This window comes from Taudactylus pleione, unplaced genomic scaffold (genome assembly GCF_031769625.1).
Source record: "Taudactylus pleione unplaced genomic scaffold, aTauple2 ptg000199l, whole genome shotgun sequence".
NCBI classification, from domain to species: Eukaryota; Metazoa; Chordata; class Amphibia; order Anura; family Myobatrachidae; genus Taudactylus; species Taudactylus pleione.
The window spans coordinates 8,160,455-8,187,571 of NW_028284601.1; the positions used below are offsets into that span (position 1 = coordinate 8,160,455).

The following is a 27,117-nucleotide window of genomic DNA, read 5'->3' on the forward strand; positions in this document are numbered from 1 at the left end:
TGTCCTCTCGCTCCCACGCTGCATCTCTGTAAGGTTAATGTGATATAATGACACTGACATACACTGAGGTCATTATTCTGTCTGTCTCACATGGTTCTTTCTACACCTTGCCAGACACGTGACAATATAACCAGGCAGCAATGGGCACCTACGTGCACCACTACTGACCAGCACAGATGGCAGAGAGTAAATGACATTTGGACACTGTACCAGGTCCCTGATCCCCCACAAGTAAATCTGTCTCCATGTGTCCCAGGCATCACACCTACAAATCTGGCTGGGGAACCTGGGCCTGACATTGGGTGTACAGCACCATGACAAATGCCATGACCTATATAAAAGAGATAGAAGCCAAAACTCTCCCACCCGTATTACATAGATATTGGAGTGGCTGACACTGTGATTGCACACCTGGCTGGCTATCAGTTATAGCTGTAGGAAGACGCTATAACACTTTCTACAATGAAAGGAGAGTGTGTGAGCTGGGGCACAGGGTGTAACAGCTGCCATAGAGAGGTCACTTCTGTAGTTACTGTGAGGAATTATAGGGTGAGTGTTTGGCAAATTGGACAAGATGGCTGAGTTTAGCATCTCGCTAAGCGTCACTGGAGTCTGTTAGAACAGTTGGAACATGACCGCAGTCTTAGGCCTGAATCACAGGGGGACGCAAGAGGGATCGATGTTGCATTATTGGTCACAGCAGAACCAATAAGTTATATAAATGCTGCAGGTGCCATTTTGTTAAATGAGATGCCAACCGCTGGCTTCTCAGATCCGCTGTACGCATCCGAAAACGCAGCATCGGATCAAAATCAGGAACATCACATGGACCATCGTACATCTGAGAAACACTATTGCTCAGAATGTACAGCACAATTAAGCTGCCTAGGCCAGTGAACAGGGGCGTATTAAGTAGGAGGGGCCTCAGTGCAGTCTCCGTCCGGTGCCCCCTCCTCTCCACCCAGCGACTGGCAGTGCCCTGAGCACAGCAATAGACTCTTGGCACTAGTCTGAGCCAGAGTCTACTGCACAAGCGCAGGTCATGGTGTTATCTACACTGTGGTGTTACTGCGAGTGTTATCTATATTGTGGAGTTACTGCGAATGTTAACTACACTATGGTGTTACTGTGAGCGTTACCTACACTGTGGAGTTACTGTGAGCGTTACCTACACTGTGGTGTTACTGCGAGTGTTATCTACACTGTGGAGTTACTGCGAGTGTTACCTACACTGTGGTGTTACTGTGAGTGTTATCTACACTATGGTGTGACTGCGAGTATTATCTACACTGTGGAGTTACTGCGAGTGTTACCTACACTGTGGTGTTACTGCGAGTGTTACCTACACTGTGGTGTTACTGTGAGCGTTACCTACACTGTGGTGTTACTGCGAGTATTATCTACACTGTGGAGTTACTGCAAGTGCTACCTACACTGTGGAGTTACTGTGAGTGTTACCTACACTGCGGAGTTACTGCGAGTGTTACCTACACTGTGGTGTTACTGTGAGCGTTACCTACACTGTGGTGTTACTGCGAGTATTATCTACACTGTGGAGTTACTGCGAGTGTTACCTACACTGTGGTGTTACTGTAGGCGTTACCTACACTGTGGTGTTACTGCGAGTATTATCTACACTGTGGAGTTACTGCAAGTGTTACCTACACTGTGGTGTTACTGTGAGTGTTACCTACACTGGAGTTACTGCGAGTGTTACCTACACTGTGGTGTTACTGTGAGCATTACCTACACTGTGGTGCTACTGCGAGTATTATCTACACTGTGGAGTTACTGCGAGTGTTACCTACACTGTGGTGTTACTGCGAGTGTTACCTACACTGTGGTGTTACTGCGAGTGTTACTACACTGTGGTGTTACTGCGAGCATTACCTAAACTGTGGAGTTACTGCGAGTGTTACCTACACTGTGGTGTTACTGCAAGCGTTACCTACACTGTGGTGTTACTGTGAGTGTTATCTACACTATGGTGTTACTGCGAGTGTTACCTACACTATGGTGTTACTGTGAGTGTTACCTACACTGTGATGTTACTGCGAGTGTTACCAACACTGTGGTTTTACTGCGAGTAACAACATAGTTTGACCGGAGCGGCAACGCCATCGCCGCAGATGCACAATGTGGCACTGACACATGCACATAACAGAAACCATCATCTTTTGCCACCAGATCAGTACAGCGCCCACCTCTGAATCCCCCCATAGACCCACAGTGGCATCTACAGACTGCATTTGGCCATTTGCTTAACAATGAACTGATACATCTCATTAAATTATTATTGGGCACATGTTGCTTATAGCATTATGTTAGTATGAAATACAAGGCGAAGAAACCCAGAAGTGAGCGGTCACTTCCCCGTGTAAGCTTTGCACATGTATCGGCACCAGCGGCGTCTCCATAATGGGTGCAGGGGACCCACAGCGCACTCCTTGCAGCCATCTGAGTTACTTATGTACAGTCCATCCCGCTGCCACCCCACAACATTACTCTGTTATTATCTTCAGCAAAGTGGCGCTGGCACCAAGTTTCTGCCGTGATCACCAGATAAGTTTAGTTGGCACCACATTTCCAAGTATAATGTCAGATGACTGACATATATTGTCAGGGGGGGGTGTGGCTCACAGAAATCTGCACGTGGTCCTCTCCAGTCTCACTATGCCCCTGGTCGGTTCGTACGTTTAGTGATGCGCCCGGTGAGGGATGAGGGTGAGGGTGGTGCCAGCAGGGGTGCTGAGAGGGGGGGGAGCAGGTACAAATTACCCGGGCCCAGGCTTGCTGGAGGGGCCCGGCAGGGGCCCTGGTCCAGCACCGCCCCGCCCTCCCTCCTACATCACAGCAGCCCAGCACACGCTGCTGTGTGCTGGGCTGCAGTGGGAGACTGCTCGCAGCAGCTGGAGCAGTCTCCTATGCCTATGGGGGAGCGATCATACTGATCGTAACCCCCATTGGCTGTGCGCCAGGCTGAGGGGCTCACAGTGCCCCCCTCCCAGTGAAGCGGTGCTGCTAAAATGTTTTTTTTATTCTGTGTTTTTTTCCTAAGGGGACGTGGCCACGCCTCCCCTGATTAGGCCATGCCCCCTGTCACCCGGGCCCGCCGCGGCTCTTGGCTGCCCTGGGTGCCAGATTCTACAGTATGTAAAAGGTAAATAAAATAGTTATATAATATACCTGTGAGGAATGTAGATGCCCATCCGTACCATCTCCTTCTGGAAGCACGCCATATCCTGGCATATGGGACACTTTAGATAATACTTCCCAGCGCTTAGTGCCTGCATCTGTAATAAATGTACAGTAAGAAGTTCAAATTAATTAATATATATATATATATATATATATACACACATGTCCTGTCCTATGCACTGGTGGTGTCTTGAAAAAGACCACGTTTTTGAGGTGGAAACGTCGACCTTCTTGACTATTGCACCAATGTTGTGACAAGTAAAGTAGGTGTTTTAACACTATGAAGAGAAGTCCTGGTGAGTGACGTCTGCTTTTGTGTAACTACTTTGGATATGGATTTGGTGTTCATTGAGCACCAATGAGGCGTCACAACGGGTAAAGCCGTCTGACTGACATATACAGCATGTGCTGGCTGTCATTTGGAAATATATCACACAATAAAAAATCCTAAACTGCGCTATTAATACAAATTACAGCAGCACCCTTTAGAAGGACTAATTTACAAATGAACAAACAAATTACTGATGGGGCGCTCTTATTAGAACACAGCTTTTTTATAATGGCATGCAACACACTCCCTTTTAAAATGTGTATATCTTCTATTCTCTTTGAGGAGACAATTTCGCTGTGTGTTCCTATTTGCTTTTCGATTCAAATCAGTTAGTCCAGATAATGAGCTTGCTTCAAATCCTCCTCGAGGTTCTATAAAAAGATACCCTCGTACCAAAACACCCAGACAGTTGGCCCAAGGCCACTATTAATAAACAAATTAAGAAACAATTAAATTTCTAAAATGATCATGTTATTTCTTTATTAAAAAACCAACAATATAGTAGATGAACAATTTTTCATCTTCCAATCGGAAAAATGTTTAGATGTAGTGTCCTCCTTTCATTTTTCTTTCTTCTGATTGGAAGGTGAAAAATTATCCTTCTTTAAAGATCGGTTGTTGCTTAATATTAATAACATGTAAGAAATGTTCATCTACTATATTGTTGGTTTTTTAATAAAGAAATAATATGATCATTTTAGAAATTTAATTGTTTCTTAATTTGTTTATTAATACTGGCCTTGGGCCAACTGTCTGGGTGTTTTGGTACGAGGGTATCTTTTTATAGAACCTCGAGGAGGATTTGAAGCAAGCTCATTATCTGGACTAACTGATTTGAATCGAAAAGCAAATAGGAACACACAGCGAAATTGTCTCCTCAAAGAGAATAGAAGATATACACATTTTAAAAGGGAGTGTGTTGCATGCCGTTATAAAAAAGCTGTGTTCTAATTAGAGATGAGCGGTTCGGATTCTGTGGAATCCGAACCGCTCCGAACATTGGGGATCCGAGTCCACCCGAACCCTGTTCGGGTGTTCACCGCCTGACTCGGATCCCCGTTCGGGGCCGAACGGCGGCCGCCTGATGTCGGATTCTCACTAGAGAATCCGACATCAGGTCTCCTCGCGTGTAGGGCAGAGCGCAGTGATAGCGCTCTGCCCTACACAGACACAGACACACAGCCGCCAGCGGCAGCTGTGTGTTTGTTACAGCAGCCAATGAGAGTCACACAGACTCTCATTGGCTGCTGCACGGAGGGAGCCGGCTGGAGCTCACACATGAGCTCCGTCTTCCGGCTCCCTCCTCAGCGTGTGACAGAGCGGACGGCGCGGGAGCGGGGATACAGGTAAGTTTTATTTTTTTTATTTTTTTACTTGTCAAAGGTCCGGGGGCGCTACTGGGGGGGGGGGGTCTGCACTACTGGGGGGGTCTGCTACTGGGGGGGGGCTATACTACTGGGGGGGCCATACTACAGAGGGGCCTGCTACTGGGGGGGCTATACTACTGGGGGGGGGTCTGCACTACTGGGGGGGGTCTGCTACTGGGGGAGGCAATACTACTGGGGGGGCCATACTACAGAGGGGCCTGCTACTGGGGGGGCTATACTACTGGGGGGGGGTCTGCTACTGGGGGGGCCATACTACTGGGGGGGATCTGCACTATTGGGGGGCCATACTACAGAGGGGCCTGCTACTGGGGGGGGGCTATACTACTGGGGGGGTCTGCACTACTGGGGGGGGTCTGCTACTGGGCAGGGCTATACTACTGGGGGGCCATACTACAGAGGGGCCTGCTACTGGGGGGGGCTATACTACTGGGGGGGGTCTGCTACTGGGGGGGCCATACTACTGAGGGGCCTGCTACTGGGGGGGGCCATACTACTGGGGGGGCCTACTACAGGGGGGGCCATACTACAGGGGGGGCCCATACTACAGGGGGGGCTACTACTGGAGCAGCCTACTACTGGGGGGGCCTGCTACTGGGGGAGCCATACTACTGGGGGAGCCATACTACTGGGGGGGCATACTACTGGGTGGCATGCTAATGGGGGGCATACTACTGGGGGGGCCTGCTAATGGGGGACATACTACTGGGGGGGCCTGCTAATGGGGGGCATACTACTGGGGAGCATTCAACTGGGGGCACTGCATAGTGGACCGTACTACTAAGGGGACTGCATAGGGGGCACCACTGCTGGGGGACATTGTGTAAGGGACACCGCTACTGTGGGCATTGTGTAAAAGGGTCACTACTGTGGGCATTGTGTAAAAGGGGCACTACTGTGTGTCGTAACATAAATAAGAGACACTACTTTATGGTGTAATGTGAATCAGGCCCTATGTGCGGTGTAATGCTAATAAGATTGTGCACTGTGACTCCTAGGGCCGTAGCCCACTTTGTAAACAAGTACTGTGACTCTGCTGGCCGTACCCCACTGGGTGGGTGCACTACTTTTCATTTCTGCCACTGCTGTGTGGCAATGTGTCATAGATGTGCTTTATACTGTGGTGTCTGTGTCGTTGTGCCGCTGCTTTGTCGCTTAGTAACCAGTCAGCTCACTGCAACCTTTGGCCAATAATGTTGAAAACAATATTATAAGCTGTGATATGGTCTAAATTGACTGGAAATTAATGTTATTGAGGTTAATAATACTCTAGGAAGAAAAAAAAGACCAATTTATGTGATTTTAGCTTTTTTTGTCAATTTTTGTAAAAAAATCCAAATCCAAATCCAAAGCCAGTCACCGCAGTTTGGCAAATCCAAATCCAAAGCCGGACGACGAATTAGAACCAAATCCAAATCCAAATCCGGCAAAAATGGTCCGGCGCACATCCCTAGTTCTAATAAGAGCGCCCCATCAGTAATTTGTTTGTTCATATATATATATATATATGTTACATACTTTCAGCCATAAAGCAAAACTCCTGCAGAAGAGCTGAGTGAGGATAAGACACCAGCCTAAAGTCAGGCAGCATCATCATGTGTCATAAAACATCTTATACAGTATGGAGAGCGGACACAATAATTAGCTTCTGCATTAGATCACCCATAAAATGCAGAGCTATATATGTACTATTCCATATGTCCTCCCCCTTACTCCTAAGCCCCTGCGAGCGATTGCTGTACAACACAGCACCTCATTCCTCTCCGCCCAATCCCTCCTATGTCCTCTCCAATCAGACTTTGGGTCCCTTCATTCCCCCCACAATCACTGGTGGCCTCCTCATGGCCAGTTCACTATTCTTATATCCCATGACCTCGGGGCAGCATTTGATACTGGTGACCACCCCCCGTTCTTCTCTAATCCCTCCACTCCATGGGGCTCCTCCTGGCTCACCTCCTGCTTATCTCATCGCACCTTTTTGGGCAATTTATCAAGATTATTTTGGCCAAGACGCTGGCTCCAATAAGAGTCTGTCCCAGGGAGAAGTAAGTAGTAACATGAGAACTTACCTGCACACAGGTCCTGTGGAACCAGGTATGTTTGCAGCAGGGGCTTTTAATCACCTCATAAGATGGAGAAGGTGTCAGATCTTCCAGGCAGATGGTGCATGCACTGGGGTCTTCCTGTGGCCCAGCCTTCTGAAAGGGCCGATGCTTTGTGCAAAATGATCTATAGGGGAACAATGTAAGAGTACAAATTATTTCAAAGTAAACATTAATAGAGCCTCTGTATCCGCATGTTCTCCCATAGAGCTGCCTCCTGCCTTCACCCCATGTGTGACCTCTTCTACACTTAAAGTCTAAACAATCCACCCAAAAGCAAAGTTTTGTGACCACCCCTTTCCCCGATGCTCAATGCCAGGGTTCTATCATCTATATATTTAGTTTTCATCCCCACGTCCATGTTCACCAATAATACAGTATGATATCACTTACATTGCACATGACATTTCTCACACTTAATGCGCTTTAGCTATAACTAATGGGATGTAGCTAATACCTAGAAATAAATGGATTACTCACGGAAACTGCTCGGCATACTGGGAGATGAAGCCCTTCTCCTGGCCACATGGGAAGTGCACGTTCTCTGTGCAGCCCCTCCTGCTGCAGTGGATGGATGCTCCCGTTTCCTTGCACACTGTGCAGGTCTGCAAACATTATAGATGACAAATGACAATAGTGAATAAGAGAAGAACAATGGATGTAAGGTGGTTCCCCACTATAAATAACGGGATGTAGTTTATTTCCCAGTTGTCTGGAAGCCGGTGCTCAGAATTCCAGTGCTGGAATCCAGACACCATTTAGTACCCGGCACCAGCATCCCAACTGCCGGCATCCCAATGGTAAGTAAGTATTGGGGTTAGGGGGATGGAGGATCTGGTTTAGTAATATTAGCAGACTGCACATGCGCCGTAGCGAGTGTACACATATTTACGTATCTCCAGGTGGCTCTGAATCAGACAGATCTCACCCATTTCACTCCATACATAAATCTAGTGATTCTGGGTGGCAGCTGGGTGACAGGAAAGAGAATGGTCTCATGGGAGTGTCGTGGGCGTGTAGCCAGAGGTGAGGCCTATTCTCAGCCATGTGTGTGCCGAGGGGATGCCTGTGTCAGACGGATCTCTTGCACCCAGCATGGTGTAAGTGCTGATACTAGTGATAGTGGCTGCGGGCAGTGGGTGGCTGGATGCGGCGCTGGGCATACACAGGAAGAAGTGCGCACAGTTACATTAGCGTTCCGGAGCTGCGTACAACTCAGGATCAGGCCTGATATGTGTAATCCGGTTCTCCTGTGACATGAAAAGAGAATGTTTCCTGGGCGCCGGTCACACAACATGAGGAAGTATCACCATGATCAGCCCCCTCACCATCTCTGCTGCCCGTCTCGCTGCCTTCCGCACGTCCGGGAAGAGGAAGCCGTAGAAGCCTTGGTTGTCTCTGCCTCTTTGTGGCATACCGGTGGTCAGCAGCTGGATCAGAGAGGGGAGATGTACTTACGGGTATAATCACTAAGCTAACATCTGTATTCCCGTGTTATTACTGGAAGTACATTGTTACACTGTTTCCTGCATTTAGCATTAACTGTGCAGATATCTACGTATCCTTAGAGGAAGACTCCAAAAAAAATATTCACTATGTCTAAAGTTAAAAATGGAGGAAATATATATATATATACAGTGTCATACTGGGGCATAAAGGGCTCACCAGGGGAATACAGTGATAGGGGCCTATCCGACAGAGGGGGTGTGGTCATCCAACAGAGGGGTGTGGTCATCCAATAGAGGGGGTGTGGTCATACAACAGAGGGGGTGTGGTCATCCAATAGAGGGGGTGTGGACAGCTGCCACATTTGCTTGGCTGACCATTAGGCAAATCTTGATATAGGGCCTGATTCAGACCCACTCGCGAGCGGCTGTCCGCTCGCAAGTGGGTCGATGTTATGGACTGAACATGCGCACGACGGAGGGAGCTCCGTCGTGCGCATTCACCAGACGCGACGAGCGAAGGAAAGTCCTTCGCTCGTTGTGTCCGATCAAAGGGGGCGTGCTGTCAATGTTGATTGACAGCACGCCCCCTTTGGTGGGCGTGCCGGGGGCGTGCCTCCCTGACGGGGGCGTTCCCACGGGAACGCCTCCCGTCAGAAGCCGGCCCACTGACATCACTAGTGATGTCAGAGGGAGTGATTTTGGCTCTGATAGAGCCAAAATCACTCCGGAGCTTGCGGTTGAAAACCTCAACCGCAGGCTCCGGCTCGCAATTTCGATGGTCGCGATGGTCTCGACCATCGCGGCCATCACAAAGCACGCTCGTATAGCCTGTGGGTGGTGACCCACAGCTATACGAGCGTCCAGGAGGACGCTCCATGAAAATGGAGCCCGGCCCTCATTCAGAGCGTGCGCTCTGCTCAGAGCGTACGGCTCTGAATGAGGGCCATAGTTTCTATAGAAGCGAATCATGAACTGATGTTTATCAGGGGTCCTGCTCCACAAGGTAACTGACCCTCTAATAGAGTAACAATGTACAATTCAGTGCACAGTCTTTAATATGACACCTAAAGGAGGGAGTGGGGCTTTCAGACAGTGGGGCCCACCAGGGATTTCCCCGATATCCCTGTGGGCCAGTCCCACTCTGTGTGTGTGTGTGTGTGTGTGTGTGTGTGTGTGTGTGTGTGTGTGTGTGTGTGTGTGTATATATATATATATATATATATATATATATGTATACTGATGTTCATCAATCATTTATTTGCATATATACCAGGCAGTAGTGGTGAACGGTCAGCTTCTCTTTGCTATTAGTTAGCAACTCTCCAAATTTGGCCACGTCATTCTCTGCACGGCGGCAGAAAATGCATTCTGTGGAAGCAAGACAAGAGGTTAGCTGTAAGATGTGCTATTTATATGTGTGTGTCACCTCCAGCAATACATGTTTAAAATTTGTGTAATTAACCCTGCAGTAATGTGTCTCCAGGTGGTGGGGAATATAGATATATAAATAACTATTCATAAATAAGTAATAATAATGTAGTGCCAGAGAGATATAAATCATACAAAATACAACTTACACCTACAATACAGCACAAGAACATACAAGGTTGGTGAAGGATGGCAGCTGTGAGACAGAGGGTAGACGGTGGCGCTAATTAGAGCTCATAGACTAGAGGGAGAGCATAATGCTAAGATAATAGGGGCTAGAGGGACTGTAGCTGGCAGAGCATACAGAGGGAGGGAGCATAGGTTATATAACAGGACGGGGGACGTGATGGGGTCATGGTGCGGAATTGGGGGCGGTGCGGGGCGTGATTGTAGAATAGCCTCATCGTGGCCCCTTCCCCACTACACAATGACGAGATTACCAGGATTATGAAGTAGGGGGCAAGGCCATCATGATGCGATTCAGCACAAATCGCTTTATCTGCCCCTCCGCTGCAGGGGTGTGTGAGGGTCCAAGGGAATGTGGCCGCCCGGGAGACTTGACCAATTTTCCAGGCGGCCGAGCACAACACGATTTTTGGGAGCCTCCTGGACATTCCGGGAGAGTAGGCATGTATGGTATAATCACCGGTAATCACCATCACTTACAGATATTCCAGCATAATATGCCCAATATTGTTATCACTGGGGAGGGTAAAGGTATCTCCAAACACTGTCTGATTGTTCCTATTTACAGCCCCCAAGAATATATAATTTATATAACATTGTATTATGGGACTAGTTCTGACATGGTTCCCCCTCCCCAACAATAGCAGCATTTGGGATACTGTATCTTTGCTGGAATATCCCACAGACATGGCAGCTCCTAGTAAGTAGATAGTGGCTGAGACCTGCACCGTGCACTGTGGTACAATACAGAGCAATCATTTTACCACAATGTAATGCTGTGTGGGAGAACTACCCCTAATCCATAAAGAGCATTATTATTATTATTAATGACCCACTGTATAATTACTGGGAGGCAGCTCTCAGGACACCAGCACTGTGTGTAATTACAGTTATATTACTGAAGGTGTAATAAGACTTCTCCTGGCTCCTCTCTTACCGGGAGCGGCGTCCAGCGATGAGCTTGGACCCGGATCCCTATTTGTCTTTCGCTTTCTTTTCCTAAACAGATACAAAAACAAAATTATGCCATGAAAATGCAAATCATTATAACCCTCCTTTATGTATGTGTCCTGGCTTGCATTTTAGTGGAAGTAGGTCGCAAGGTGCCGAAACACAAGAGGATCAGAAACAGCTACACTAGACCCTCAATGTCCAACCAAACCATAACTACATGTATGACTTCCACCCAAGGGCTTCACAGCAACCACACGGCAAGAGGTAAAGATTGTGCACACATATACTGTATAGTGGTTACGTGTAACTGTGCAATAATCCAATCAGGTTGCTTTCATTAAGGGTCATATACAAACTGCAAGAAGTTGGACACTTCTCTATGTGCAAAAGTGATTCAACAGGCCACAGTCCCTGGGACTGCCCTCAGACAATGACTCCGCACCTCTGTGGGTATACAGCAGCAGCAGCAGCAGATACACTAGAAAATATAATTGTACATGATGGAAAGATTGCATCACTTCCTCACCCAACTGACACTAGAACCACCGCATTTAACTGTTTTTTTCTCCTAGAATACTGCTCGGCTCCTTTGCACTTACAGTATGTCTTAAATAAAACATGATAGTGAGGGGACATTAGGACTGTGCCTATTACAGGTGTCACGTTTGTTTATGTAAATGTTACATTGGCAGAAGTGTACTAACATTGAGGCTATCTGGGCCTGCAAATACATGCACTGCCCTATAACGCCCTGTGTATTTCCAGGTGTGTGATGTGGGACTTTACTTTCATACATGAGCCTGTCCATCTGCACCAGGTGCATGAGACCAAAGTGTTATTTAGTATTATTTAGTGGGAATTGTATTTGTATATTTTTGCTTTGCATGCAAATACGTAATCTTCACTGAGTACTTGTGCAATATGACAGCTCATATGTGTCACCCAATGGTTAAAAATATATATAATATATGTAACTTTGACAAGGAAGATGGTCCTACTTTAGCTCTGGGCCATATTGCAGCCTCACCCATTGCACCTATGGTAATTACAGCAATGTTAGGTAGCATATAAGAGACAGATTATAGATGAAAGACCCTAGACCATGAGTGTCAACCTTCTTCTGCTGTCACCGTTATACAGGGGACGGTGGATGAGAGAGCAGGGAAAGAGAATGAGAAACGTACAGTAGTCAGTAGTAGTATATCATGAGAACCTGGAAGAGGATGTGGTCTATATAACTGAGTGACAGTAGAAGCAGGTTGACCCTAATGGTCTGAGGTCTTTCATGTACATACCCTCTCCTATATATTACCTGAAGGTACTCCCTACAGATAAGCCTCTTTACATTTTGTAATCACCCAGTCATAATGGGGACTTGTTAACCTATCATAAACCAAACACATATACCCAACCTGTGATTCAAATACAGTATTGTGCCAAATTTAATTTATATGGATTAGCTTTAATCCTGAGTGCAAATACCTGGATGCTGTGCCCAATTACTATCTTAAGCCAGGTTCTGCCAGTACAAATCATATTTCTATGCATGTAAATTCAATCACACTGCAAAGAGCTGTTTGGAAGATTTCCAGTATTGAATTTGTATGATGCTGCGTCTGCTAATGACATTCTACAGTCTGGGCATCCAAAACGATTATGATTGCAGAGAGTTATATGTGAATAAGTGATTATTACCAAACTCTCTAGAATGTATAAAGATTATATAAGCAGATAAGTGCCTTTGGGTGTTATTAATATGTTTAGGATTTCTTTTTGAGATGTAACCATATCAGTTGTACCTCATTGAACATTCTCATATGTAAGTATATTTTTGGAGACCAGTAGTCCCCGTGCAGGACTAGCTCTGCCTACAGAGTCTTGTTTGAGTATTATTAAATTGTTGCTCCCCCTGATAATTTTGAATTTAGCTTTATAAGTTGATTGGACGGCTAACTGTAATAACTAGGCAACTATATCACAGGTATGAATACATTTCTTAGTGCTATTGCATTTCAAAATAATTCAAGTTGTTTTAAATAAGGAAAATACTACAATCCCCTCTCCCAAAAACAAACAACAACAATTGTAAAAACCAATGATAAAGTGTCCCGGCTTCTTCTCACTTACCTAGGGGAGGCCATGTCGCCTCACATTAAGTCGTACAGCCTCTCAGAAGCTTCTCTAGTTGTACAATTAGAGAAAATTCGTCTTGTAAAAAAAACGATGCACCTCGCTAAGAATCTGTAACTATAATGTGTCTGCTGCTCTGTGTGAGCCTCACCTGCTGTCCTGTGCTATGATGTCACTGGCCTCTGTGACATCACTGATTTGCATAACCATGGCAGGTCAGGATTCTGACTCAAGGTCTCCATCATGCACACACAGGGCCTCTATTGGAGGGAATGGGGGCACAGTAATAAGGGGACCGGGGTGGGGGCGCTCGCTGTGGCCAGAACCTTAGCCTGTTTCCTATGTACTAGGCCCCATATATCCCAGTGGCAGTGCTGCGCACATGTACCTGCTGCCTGGATCACTAGTTCTCGCAAACCAAAGAGAATCATTGTGAGGCACCAGGGAGCTTCTTGTGAAAATAAGCGAAAGTAAAATCAAGTTCATGAATTTAAAGTTATTACCATTTAGTATAGCCCACATACACTATAAATGTGCATTCACAGCATACTCTGCAATAAGTCTTTGTACAGTACCACACCGAATGTAATGTGTACCTGTAATCATACTTGTATGCATTGTATACTTCCATTAGGCCTGGACAGGGGTGTAGCCAAAATTTGAGGGCCCCATAGCAACATTTTGAAGGGGCCCCCACCCCAATGCTTCAAGAGAGAGACCTCTCCCCACATTGGTTGTTTATTTTATGCCCCCTAGTAATGACAGAGTTCAATGTATGCCCCATAGCATCCCCTAGTTCAATGTATGCCCCATAGTAGTCGCCTAGTTCAATGTATGCCCCATAGTAGTCCCCTAGTTCAATGTATGCCCCATGGTTGTCCCCTAGTTCAGTGAATGCCCCATAGTAGTCCACTAGCTCAGTGTATGCCCCATAGTAGTCTCCTAGTTCAGTGTATGCCCCATAGTAGTGCCAGAATTCAAATTACACCTACAATGCCCCCAAATCAACCATTTTACACCTTCTAATAATTTCACATTGGCCACATTGACACTATGGGGGGATGTTGGGGGACCACTATGGTTGGATATCGGTAGAGGGCACTGTAAGGGGACACTGTGATGGGGAAGGGTGACACTGTAGGGAATAGAGGATGATTGGTGGACACTATTTGGGGCAGGGTAACTCTGTGGGTGGAGGTATGAGGGACCACTATGCCACCGTGGGAGGATAGGTAAGGTTACAGTGTGGGGGATGGAGGAGAGCTGCGAGAAGACTATAGGGGGACATTGTGTGGTGGGGGTGACAATAGAGGGGGATTGGGGGACACAGTGGTGAAGGGTTCCATGGTATAAGGTGACACTGTGGGTGAGGGACATCAAAAGTTAACACTATAACGGGTTCTGTAGGAGAGGGCTGTGTGATACTAGGGGAAGGGCAACAGCCTGGGCTGGTGAACATCTTTAGCATTAATTAGTTCAACACAGGTGACTGCAATCATAAATGAAGTGGGAAGTCCAGGTGCAGAGCATTTTGTACCTTGTGGAAGGGGTCACGTTGGAGGGTCTGGCATCCCTCACTATCTGTACCCATTATATTGCCTCAGAGGTCTACATGTGCAGTTAGATGTAGTGAAGTAAACAGTTAAATTTAATTTATAAACTTTATTAGACAGGACAATCAAAAAGCTGCTTAAATATTCTGGGCCTCATTTACAGTCAGCTAATCCTCACTAAGGGGATATTTACAATGAGGGATGGTGAAGGCCCTAGGAATCTATCACATGAGAGCACTCCCCATAGGGGAGTTGTGGAGGGCCGAGGAACCTATCACATGAGAGCACACCCTATAGAGGAGTGGTGGAGGGCCAAGTAGCCTATCACATGTGATCACTCCATATAGGGGAGTGGTGGAAGCCCTAGGAGCCTATCACATTAGAGCACTCACCACAAGGGAGGGGTTGAAGTTCAACAAAATATCGGGTTAGCTGACAGAGCATTAAGGCAGTGGTTCCCAAACTGGGTGCCATGGCACCCTGGGGTGCCTCAGGGCACTTGCAGGGATTCCTCGGGTTGGTGGTCCAGTACCAAATAAAATTATGTTTAGGCAGTGTGATAGGCAAACCCAGTGCTAATGACTGCGTTTAAAAAAATATGCGGACAAAAAGAAGCGCAGCCCTGTCAACCACCACATAACTGTGACATTTTACTTCATATCATTTTTTTTTTCATTTCTCAGTAAGAAACTCTAGGCCCAGGAGTGCCGTGGAAAAAATACTGATATTCTAGGGCGCCAAGATTCAAAAAAGTTTGGGAACTACTGTACAGATGTGCCCAGCTAGTTTGATGTTCATGGCGCGCCATTCAGGCCTCTGTGTCTTGCCATGGAACGTTACGTGATGGCTGGACTTGTGGCATACCGTAGTATTCTTCAACGAAGGATATGCTACGGCATGTAATACAACGCTTAACCGATGGGTGGCTAGTGCTCCACTGTTGTAATTTGTAATGAATGCCATACTGTTAAATCGGATGGATATCACATTCACGCACTATACAGTATTTGCATGTTCGCACAACCAATATTTTTAATATCACATACATACAATAAGCTCTTAGAACGGGATGCAAATCAGTACACATACTGTACATAACTGTACAGTAGCGTAGTTGCCGAGTTGTTATCTCGGTATAACCGATACTGTAGATTAATGAGATGCACGTACAGCTTTCACTGAGATGGGATGAATTATTCTCTAATGGTGGGGTACTGAGTATATATTAGGGGTGAGCGGGTTCGGATTTCTGAAATCCGAACCCCCCCGAGCCCCCCCGATCCGAGTCCGATCCGAGTCAGGCTCGACTTTTCCCGCCTGACTCGGATCTGAAATCGAGGCAAAACGTCATCATCCCGCCTTCCGAGTCTCGCGGGTTTTGGATCCTATATAAGGTACCCGCGTCGGCGCCATTTTCTCACTCGGCTGTGGACAGTGAAGAGGGAGGGTGGGAGTTAGGGCTGTGTAGTGTAGTGTAGTGTAGTGCTGCTGTTGTCCACTACTTCAAAGTCCATAGGGGCTGGCTGTGTTGTGCTGTGCTGCTGTTGTTAATAGGGGCTGTGTCCACTACTTCAAAGTCCATAGGGGCTGGCTGGACTGTGTTGTGCAGTCAGTTCTCCATAGGGGCTGTGTCCACTCCAAAGTCCTGTGCAGTGTCCCAGTCCTAAAGGAGTGCTGTAGTGTTGTCCAGGGGGTGCTCTGTCCATCAGGGGTGCTCCCCCCATGTGCTAAAAAAATAATATATTTTCTGTGTTTGTGAATTGTGTGCGCAGTAGCCGCACGTGCATCAACAAAGTAGTGCCAAGCGTGCGCCTGTGTCATAAGTAAAGGGCCGGCTGGCTTGACCGTTAAAGGGTGCTGTAACCCCCGAAAGTACACTCCAGTCCAAACCAAAAAAAAATTATTTTCTGTGTTTGTGAATTGTGTGCGCAGTAGCCGCACGTGCATCAACAAAGTAGTGCCAAGCGTGCGCCTGTGTCATAAGTAAAGGGCCGGCTGGCTTGACCGTTAAGGGTGCTGTAACCCCCGAAAGTACACTCCAGTCCAAACCAAAAAAAAAATTATTTTCTGTGTTTGTGAATTGTGTGCGCAGTAGCCGCACGTGCATCAACAAAGTAATGCCAAGCGTGTGCCTGTGTCATAAGTAAAGGGCCGGCTGGCTTGACCGTTAAGGGTGCTGTAACCCCCGAAAGTACACTCCAGTCCAAACCAAAAAAAAAATTATTTTCTGTGTTTGTGAATTGTGTGCGCAGTAGCCGCACGTGCATCAACAAAGTAGTGCCAAGCGTGCACCTGTGTCATAAGTAAAGGGCCGGCTGGCTTGACCGTTAAGGGTGCTGTAACCCCCGAAAGTACACTCCAGTCCAAACCAAAAAAAACATTATTTTCTGTGTTTGTGAATTGTGTGCGCAGTAGCCGCACGTGCATCAACAAAGTAGTGCCAAGCGTACGCCTGTGTCATAAGTAAAGGGCCGGCTGGCTTGACCGTTAAAGGGTGCTGTAACCCCCAAAGTACACTCCAGTCCAAACCAAAAAAAAAATTATTTTCTGTGTTTGTGAATTGTGTGCGCAGTAGCCGCACGTGCATCAACAAAGTAGTGCCAAGCGTGCGCCTGTGTCATAAGTAAAGGGCCGGCTGGCTTGACCATTAAAGGGTGCTGTAACCCCCGAAAGTACACTCCAGTCCAAACCAAAAAAAAATTATTTTCTGTGTTTGTGAATTGTGTGCGCAGTAGCCGCACGTGCATCAACAAAGTAGTGCCAAGCGTGCGCCTGTGTCATAAGTAAAGGGCCGGCTGGCTTGACCATTAAAGGGTGCTGTAACCCCCAAAGTACACTCCAGTCCAAACCAAAAAAAAAATTATTTTCTGTGTTTGTGAATTGTGTGCGCAGTAGCCGCACGTGCATCAACAAAGTAGTGCCAAGCGTGCGCCTGTGTCATAAGTAAAGGGCCGGCTGGCTTGACCGTTAAAGGGTGCTGTAACCCCCAAAGTACACTCCAGTCCAAACCAAAAAAAAAATTATTTTCTGTGTTTGTGAATTGTGTGCGCAGTAGCCGCACGTGCATCAACAAAGTAGTGCCAAGCGTGCGCCTGTGTCATAAGTAAAGGGCCGGCTGGCTTGACCGTTAAAGGGTGCTGTAACCCCCAAAGTACACTCCAGTCCAAACCAAAAAAAAAATTATTTTCTGTGTTTGTGAATTGTGTGCGCAGTAGCCGCACGTGCATCAACAAAGTAGTGCCAAGCGTGCGCCTGTGTCATAAGTAAAGGGCCGGCTGGCTTGACCGTTAAAGGGTGCTGTAACCCCCAAAGTACACTCCAGTCCAAACCAAAAAAAAAATTATTTTCTGTGTTTGTGAATTGTGTGCGCAGTAGCCGCACGTGCATCAACAAAGTAGTGCCAAGCGTGCGCCTGTGTCATAAGTAAAGGGCCAGCTGGCTTGACCGTTAAAGGGTGCTGTAACCCCCGAAAGTACACTCCAGTCCAAACCAAAAAAAAATTATTTTCTGTGTTTGTGAATTGTGTGCGCAGTAGCCGCACGTGCATCAACAAAGTAGTGCCAAGCGTGCGCCTGTGTCATAAGTAAAGGGCCGGCTGGCTTGACCGTTAAAGGGTGCTGTAACCCCCGAAAGTACACTCCAGTCCAAACCAAAAAAAAAAATATTTTCTGTGTTTGTGAATTGTGTGCGCAGTAGCCGCACGTGCATCAACAAAGTAGTGCCAAGCGTGCGCCTGTGTCATAAGTAAAGGGCCGGCTGGCTTGACCGTTAAAGGGTGCTGTAACCCCCGAAAGTACACTCCAGTCCAAACCAAAAAAAAATTATTTTCTGTGTTTGTGAATTGTGTGCGCAGTAGCCGCACGTGCATCAACAAAGTAGTGCCAAGCGTGCGCCTGTGTCATAAGTAAAGGGCCGGCTGGCTTGACCGTTAAGGGTGCTGTAACCCCCGAAAGTACACTCCAGTCCAAACCAAAAAAAATTTATTTTCTGTGTTTGTGAATTGTGTGCGCAGTAGCCGCACGTGCATCAACAAAGTAGTGCCAAGAGTTCGCCTGTGTCATAAGTAAAGGGCCGGCTGGCTTGACTGTTAAAGGGTGCTGTAACCCACAAAGTACACTCCAGTCCAAACCAAAAAAAAAATTATTTTCTGTGTTTGTGAATTGTGTGCGCAGTAGCCGCACGTGCATCAACAAAGTAGTGCCAAGCGTGCACCTGTGTCATAAGTAAAGGGCCGGCTGGCTTGACCGTTAAGGGTGCTGTAACCCCCGAAAGTACACTCCAGTCCAAACCAAAAAAAAAATAATTTTCTGTGTTTGTGAATTGTGTGCGCAGTAGCCGCACGTGCATCAACAAAGTAGTGCCAAGCGTGCGCCTGTGTCATAAGTAAAGGGCCGGCTGGCTTGACCATTAAAGGGTGCTGTAACCCCCAAAGTACACTCCAGTCCAAACCAAAAAAAAAATTATTTTCTGTGTTTGTGAATTGTGTGCGCAGTAGCCGCACGTGCATCAACAAAGTAGTGCCAAGCGTGCGCCTGTGTCATAAGTAAAGGGCCGGCTGGCTTGACCATTAAAGGGTGCTGTAACCCCCGAAAGTACACTCCAGTCCAAACCAAAAAAAAATTATTTTCTGTGTTTGTGAATTGTGTGCGCAGTAGCCGCACGTGCATCAACAAAGTAGTGCCAAGCGTGCGCCTGTGTCATAAGTAAAGGGCCGGCTGGCTTGACCGTTAAAGGGTGCTGTAACCCCCAAAGTACACTCCAGTCCAAACCAAAAAAAAAATTATTTTCTGTGTTTGTGAATTGTGTGCGCAGTAGCCGCACGTGCATCAACAAAGTAGTGCCAAGCGTGCGCCTGTGTCATAAGTAAAGGGCCGGCTGGCTTGACCGTTAAAGGGTGCTGTAACCCCCAAAGTACACTCCAGTCCAAACCAAAAAAAAAATTATTTTCTGTGTTTGTGAATTGTGTGCGCAGTAGCCGCACGTGCATCAACAAAGTAGTGCCAAGCGTGCGCCTGTGTCATAAGTAAAGGGCCGGCTGGCTTGACCGTTAAAGGGTGCTGTAACCCCCAAAGTACACTCCAGTCCAAACCAAAAAAAAAATTATTTTCTGTGTTTGTGAATTGTGTGCGCAGTAGCCGCACGTGCATCAACAAAGTAGTGCCAAGCGTGCGCCTGTGTCATAAGTAAAGGGCCAGCTGGCTTGACCATTAAAGGGTGCTGTAACCCCCAAAGTACACTCCAGTCCAAACCAAAAAAAAAATTATTTTCTGTGTTTGTGAATTGTGTGCGCAGTAGCCGCACGTGCATCAACAAAGTAGTGCCAAGCGTGCGCCTGTGTCATAAGTAAAGGGCCAGCTGGCTTGACCGTTAAAGGGTGCTGTAACCCCCGAAAGTACACTCCAGTCCAAACCAAAAAAAAATTATTTTCTGTGTTTGTGAATTGTGTGCGCAGTAGCCGCACGTGCATCAACAAAGTAGTGCCAAGCGTGCGCCTGTGTCATAAGTAAAGGGCCGGCTGGCTTGACCGTTAAAGGGTGCTGTAACCCCCAAAGTACACTCCAGTCCAAACCAAAAAAAAAATTATTTTCTGTGTTTGTGAATTGTGTGCGCAGTAGCCGCACGTGCATCAACAAAGTAGTGCCAAGAGTGCGCCTGTGTCATAAGTAAAGGGCCGGCTGGCTTGACTGTTAAAGGGTGCTGTAACCCACAAAGTACACTCCAGTCCAAACCAAAAAAAAAATTATTTTCTGTGTTTAGCCGCACGTATATATCAAATCGATATAACATAAATGGAGGACCAAACTTTCTCCGATAAAAATAAAATAGAGAAAGATCAAGAACCACTTCCTCCTAGTGCTGAAGCTGCTGCCACTAGTCATGACATAGACGGTAACATGCCATCAACGTCGTCTGCCAAGGCCGATGCCCAATGTCATAGTAGAAGGCACATACAATCCCAAATGGCAAAGTTCAGGAAAATGACCTTGAAAAAGACATTTAAATCAGCTGAAGAGAAACGTAAACTTGCCAATATGCCATTTACGACACGGAGTGGCAAGGAACGGCTAAGGTCGATCCCTAGTATGTTCATGACTAGTGGTTCAGCTTCACATGACGATGGAAGCCCTCCTCCCACTAAAAAAATCAAAAGAGTTAAGCTGGCAAAAGCACAGCGAAGAACTGTGCTTTCTAAGAAGATATCACAAATCCCCAAGGAGAGTCCAAGTGTGGTGGTGGTTGCGATGCCTGACCTTCCCAGCACTGGACGGGAAGAGGTGGCTCTTTCCACCATTTGCACGCCCCCTGCAAGTGCTGAAAGGAGCACCCACAGTCCACTTGCTGATATGCAAACTGAAGATGTCACTGTTGAAGTACAACAGGATGAGGATACTGGTGTAGCTGGCGCTGAGGAGGAAGTTGGCGAGGAGGATTCTGATGGTGATGTGGTTTGTTTAAATCAGGCTCCGGGGGAGACAGTTGTTGTCCGTGGGATGAAAAAGCCCATCACGGTCATGCCTGGGCAGAAGACCAAACATTCCACCTCTTTGGTCTGGCAATATTTCTATCCAAATCCGGACAACAACTGTCTTGCCATATGTACCATATGTAAAGGTGAAATAAGTAGGGGTAGGGACGTCAACCACCTAGGAACATCCTCCCTTATACGGCACCTGCAGCGCGTTCATAAAAAGTTACTGTCAAGTTCAGAAACTTTGGCTAAGACCGTAAGCAGTCCAGGGACACCTAAATCCCGTTGTCCTGTTGTATCCAAGCGCCTGCAAACCACACCGTCAACTCCCTCCTCGTCAATTTCCTCCTTAGTCAGGATCGGAAGTAGTCCTGCAGGCCATGTCACTGGCATGACTGACTCTCCTATCCGGGATTCCTCTGGAGGATCCTGCATTGCTACGCCTACTGCTGCTGCTGCTGCTGTTGCTGCTGCTGGGAGTCGTTCATCATCCCAGAGAGGAAGTAGGAACACCACTACTTTTACTAAACAATTGACCCTCCAACAGTCCTTAGCGAGGAGGATGAAGTACGACAGCAGTCATCCTGAAGCAAAACGTATAACTGAGGCCTTGACTGCTATGTTGGTGTTAGACGTGCGTCCGGTATCCGCCATTAGTGCAGTGGGATTTAGACAATTGATGGAGGTAGTGTGTCCCCGGTTCCAAATCCCGTCTAGATTCCACTTCACTAGGCAGGCGATACCGAGACTGTACAGAAACGTCAGAAAAAGTGTCCTCAGTGTCCTGAAAAATGCCGTTGTACACAATGTCCACTTAACCATGGACATGTGGACAAGTGGAACAGGGCAGACTAAGGACTATATGACTGTGACAGCCCACTGGGTAGATGTATCACCTTACGCAGCAACAGCAGCAGCGTCACCAGTAGCAGCATCTCAGAAACGCCAGCTCGTTACAAGGCAGGCTACGCTGTGTATCACCGGTTTCAGTAAGAGGCACACCGCCGACAACCTCTTAGAGAAACTGAGGGAAATCATCGCCCAGTGGCTTACCCCACTTAGACTCTCCTGGGGATTTGTGATATCTGACAACGCCACCAATATTGTGCGGGCATTACATCTGGGCAAATTCCAGCACGTCCCATGTTTTGCTCACACAATAAACTTGCTGGAGCAGAATTTTCTGAAAAGCGACAGGGGCGTGCAGGAGACGCTTTGGGTGGCCTGAAAAATTTCTGGCCACTTTTGCCATTCAGCGACTGCGTGCCGAAGACTGGAGCACCAGCAAACACTCTTGAACCTGCCCCGCCATCACCTGAAGCAAGAGGTTGTGACGCGGTGGAACTCAACCCTCTATATGCTTCAGAGGATGGAGGAGCAGCAAAAGGCCATACAAGCCTATACATCCACCTATGACATAGGCAAAGGAGGGGGTATGCACCTGACTCAAGCGCAGTGGAGAATGATTTCCGTGTTGTGCAAGGTTCTCCAGCCCTTCGAACTTGCCACACGTGAAGTCAGTTCAGACACAGCCAGCTTGAGTCAGGTCATTCCCCTCATCAGGCTTTTGCAGAAGCAGCTGGAGAAAGTGAAGGAGGAGCTAAGACGGAGCAATTCCGCTCGGCATGTGGGACTTGTGGATGAAGCCCTTCATTCGCTTTGCCAGGATTCCAGGGTGGTCAATCTGTTGAAATCAGACCACTACATTTTGGCCACCGTGCTTGATCCTAGGTTTAAAGCCTATGTGGTGTCTCTCTTTCCGGCCGACACAAGCCTGCAGAGGTGCAAAGACCTGCTGGTGAACACACTGTCAGCTGAAGCGGAACGTGACACGTCAACGGCTCCTTCTTCATTTTCTCCCGCAACTGGGGCTGCCAGGAAAAAACTTAGGTATCCTAAGCAACCCGCTGGCGGTGATGCAGGGCAGGCAGGACCAAGTTTGGACATCTGGTCCGGACTGAAGGACCTGGCAACAATTTCTGACATGTCTACTGTCACTGCATATGATACTGTCACCATTGACAGAATGGTGGAGGATTACATCGGTGACAGCATCCAAGTAGGCATGTCAGACAGTCCATACCTGTACTGGCAGGAAAAAGAGGCAATTTGGAGGCCCCTGTACAAGCTGGCTCTATTTTACCTGAGTTGCCCCCCCTCCAGTGTGTACTCCGAAAGAGTGTTTAGTGCAGCCGGGAACCTTGTCAGCGAAAGGCGTAGGAGGTTGCTTCCACAGAATGTGGAGAAGATGATGTTCATCAAAATGAATTATCAGCTCTTCCAGGGAGACCAGCCTCCAGAAGGTACAGAGGGACCTGTGGTGGTGGATTCAAGTGGGGACGAGTTAATACTTTGTGAGGATGAGGATGTACACACTGAAGAGGGTGAGGAATCGGTGGATGAGGAGGATGAGGATGACATCTTGCCTCCGTAGAGCCAGTTTGTGCAGGGACACATTAATTGCCAGCTTGTTTTGTGGGGGCCCAAACGAACCAATCATTTCAGCCACAGTTGTGTGGCAGACCCTGGCGCTGAAATGATTGATTTGTTAAAGTGTGCATGTCCTGTTTATACAACATAAGGGTGGGTGGGAGGGCCCAAGGACAATTCCATCTTGCACTTCTTTTTTTTCTTTGCATTATGTACAGTTTGGGGCCTAGTTTTTCTAACTGCCATCCTGTCTGCCACTGCAGTGTCACTCCTAGATGGGTCACGTGTTTGTGCCGCCCACTCGTGTCGCTTAGCATAGTCATCCAGCTACCTCGGTGCAACCTTTTGGACATGAAAACACTATTGTGAGGTGTGAGGTGTTCAGAATAGACTGGAAATGAGTGGAAATTAAGGTTATTGAGGTTAATAATAGCATAGGAGCAGAGAAACCAACAAATTCTGTGATTTTAGCTGTTTTTATGCTTTTTAAAAAAAAATACAGATCCAAAACACAAAACCCAGAACCCAAAACACGGAAGGGTGGTTTTGGCAAAACCAATCCAGATCCAAAACACGAAGAAAGATCCAGATCCAAAACCAAAACACAAAACACGAAAAGTGGCCGGTGCACACCCCTAGTATATATGTGATGCTCCGGAAGTTAGTACAGTAATGATGCACCACTAGCACCAGGTGCAGGTGTGTTCAGTATGCTTCCATGGCCAATTTCCTCGAAGCTAGGACACACCATGACAGAGAGGCAAGCCTGTTTATATCCCCTTTTGCAGACACAGTGACCAGTCAGGAAGGAAGGTACAATGCAATTTTATTATTGCAAATAAGTGAATTACAATTAATAGAAAAATGTATACAAAAGACAGAATGAAATCTTGCAGAATTCAATACCAAGCTGATTACTCAACACCTCCCTGTCCTCTACCGGTGACCTCAGCTGGCAAAGACGTAGGAATGACCACGACCCAAAAAATATGACTAACTGCTCTCTGTCCGTGTAACACTTTGGAGATGGATGTGTGCGGCACAGCATCATTTCAGGAAACGGAGAATAATTTACCTGCAGCCTATACTTAAATTTCATGTATTTATGCGCTGTATGTTAATCTGGGATGGGAAATACACCACACCCAATCTATGAAGCCTTTGTAGTGCACCGGCTATCACAGCAAATAGTCTATGCAGAATAACTACAGTAGCTCCAAGCAGAATTATACACATGCAGGTTGGATAGGTTCTTGTAGTGCACCGGCTATAACAACAAATAGTCTATGCAGAATAGATAGCTCTAAGCAGAATTACACACATGCAGGTTGGATAGGTTCTTGCAGTGCACCGGCTATAACAGCAAATAGTCTATGCAGAATAGATAGCTCTAAGCAGAATTACACATATGCAGGTTGGATAGGTTCTTGTAGTGCACCGGCTATAACAGCAAATAGTCTATGCAGAATAGATAGCTCTAAGCAGAATTACACACAGGCAGGTTGGATAAGTTCTTGTAGTGCACCGGCTATAACAGCAAATAGTCTATGCAGTATAAATAGCTCCAAGCAGAATTACACACATGCAGGTTGGATAGGTTCTTGTAGTGCACCGGCTATAACAGCAAATAGTCTATGCAGAATAGATAGCTCTAAGCAGAATTACACACAGGCAGGTTGGATAGGTTCTTGTAGTGCACCGGCTATAACAACAAATAGTCTATGCAGAATAGATAGCTCTAAGCAGAATTACACACATGCAGGTTGGATAGGTTCTTGCAGTGCACCGGCTATAACAGCAAATAGTCTATGCAGAATAGATAGCTCTAAGCAGAATTACACATATGCAGGTTGGATAGGTTCTTGTAGTGCACCGGCTATAACAGCAAATAGTCTATGCAGAATAGATAGCTCTAAGCAGAATTACACACAGGCAGGTTGGATAAGTTCTTGTAGTGCACCGGCTATAACAGCAAATAGTCTATGCAGTATAAATAGCTCCAAGCAGAATTACACACATGCAGGTTGGATAGATTCTTGTAGTGCACCAGCTATAACAGCAAATAATGTATGCAAAATAAATAGCTCCAAGCAGAATTATACACATGCAGGTTGGATAGGTTCTTGTAGTGCACCGGCTATAACAGCAAATAGTCTATGCAGAATAGATAGCTCCAAGCAGAATTATACACATGCAGGTTGGATAGATTCTTGTAGTGCACCGGCTATAACAGCAAATAGTCTATGCAGAATAAATAAATATATACACAATTTACTTATCAAGAAAGTTTTGCCAACTGAGGTCACACAGGGTTAAGAGTTTACCAGCTACCAGGTGATTGCAGTCATGAAACAGGTAGAGTTTTAGAGCAAAACCAGCAAATACATTCCAATACTGCATTAAGCAGAAAACAGCATTTAAATGAATATCCGCAGGTGAACATGAATAGCATTCGTGAAAACCAGCAATTGAAATTTACACTGGCAAATGAGCGGACATTGCAGCAGAGAAGTTAGCGTATAAATCAGTACCAGCAGATAATCATGCATTGCATTAAAAGAAATAGCAACTTAACATCTTGCAATACAAACAGTTGCACCAGGCATGAGCTGGTGCAATAAATAAAGCATCAGACATTACTTCAAATGAGAAACAAGTCACAGACATAAGAAACAGGGGTACACTATTCCTACTTCCCCCCTATTTCCACAGACCGACTGGACTTAACAACACAATTTACCCAGCTACCTAAGTGGCCCCTATCCGGCAGGAAGTAGGACTACGCAGACCATCAGGAAAACCCTTTTACTTTTTGGATCCCAGGGACATGAGCCAGGAGTAGCAGTGACTCAGGGACCTGACTAGTGGCAGGGGAGAATAGGAGACATGCAGAGGTGAGAGGGTTAGGAGGAGGGTAGGGGAATATACTTGTCTCACTTCCAGCTGTGGCTGTTCAGCCTCCTCACAACATCCAGCGGAGCTTCGGGATGCAAGGCATGGCACCAGAGCTCCGCATCACGGCATCCCAGCAGACACTATTTGTGGGCACTTCAGGGAGAAATTCCCTCCCTCGGGGCTCCGTCCGGCAGACAAATGTGACAGCTGAGGGGTCCTGGAGCACTCTTCCTCCGTGGCTGTCCTTTCTTCTGCCCATGCGGACTGACGGTCCTCTTCGTCAGTCGCAGGACCTTTTCCTCCACCTGAACCTCCCACGATGATGAGGGCGACAGGTCCTTCTCCTGGGCAGTTCCTCTTCTCTCCAGGAGCCAGTGTACTTCAGCCGCAGGGAGCCTCCAGGATGCAGGCACTTCTCTGGGCAGCCGGCAGCTGAATGGGGCCTCTCTCCTCCGGGGTCTTACAGGGAGCTGTCTTCAGGGGCTGCCCTCTTTGTCTCCCTCAGGGCTCTCTCCTCCACCATCGCCATTCCGATTCACTTCAGCGACACCAAGTTTAGCAACGGGTTCTCCGCTCCACAGGTTCTCCTCCAGACAGTCATCCACCAT

General features: G+C 47.0%; 1 pseudogene; it reads right to left on the bottom strand.

Annotated features, from left to right (window-relative positions):
- The window catches only part of LOC148518755 (uncharacterized), a 140,968-nt pseudogene extending 113,851 nt beyond the window's left edge, over nt 1–27,117 (bottom strand).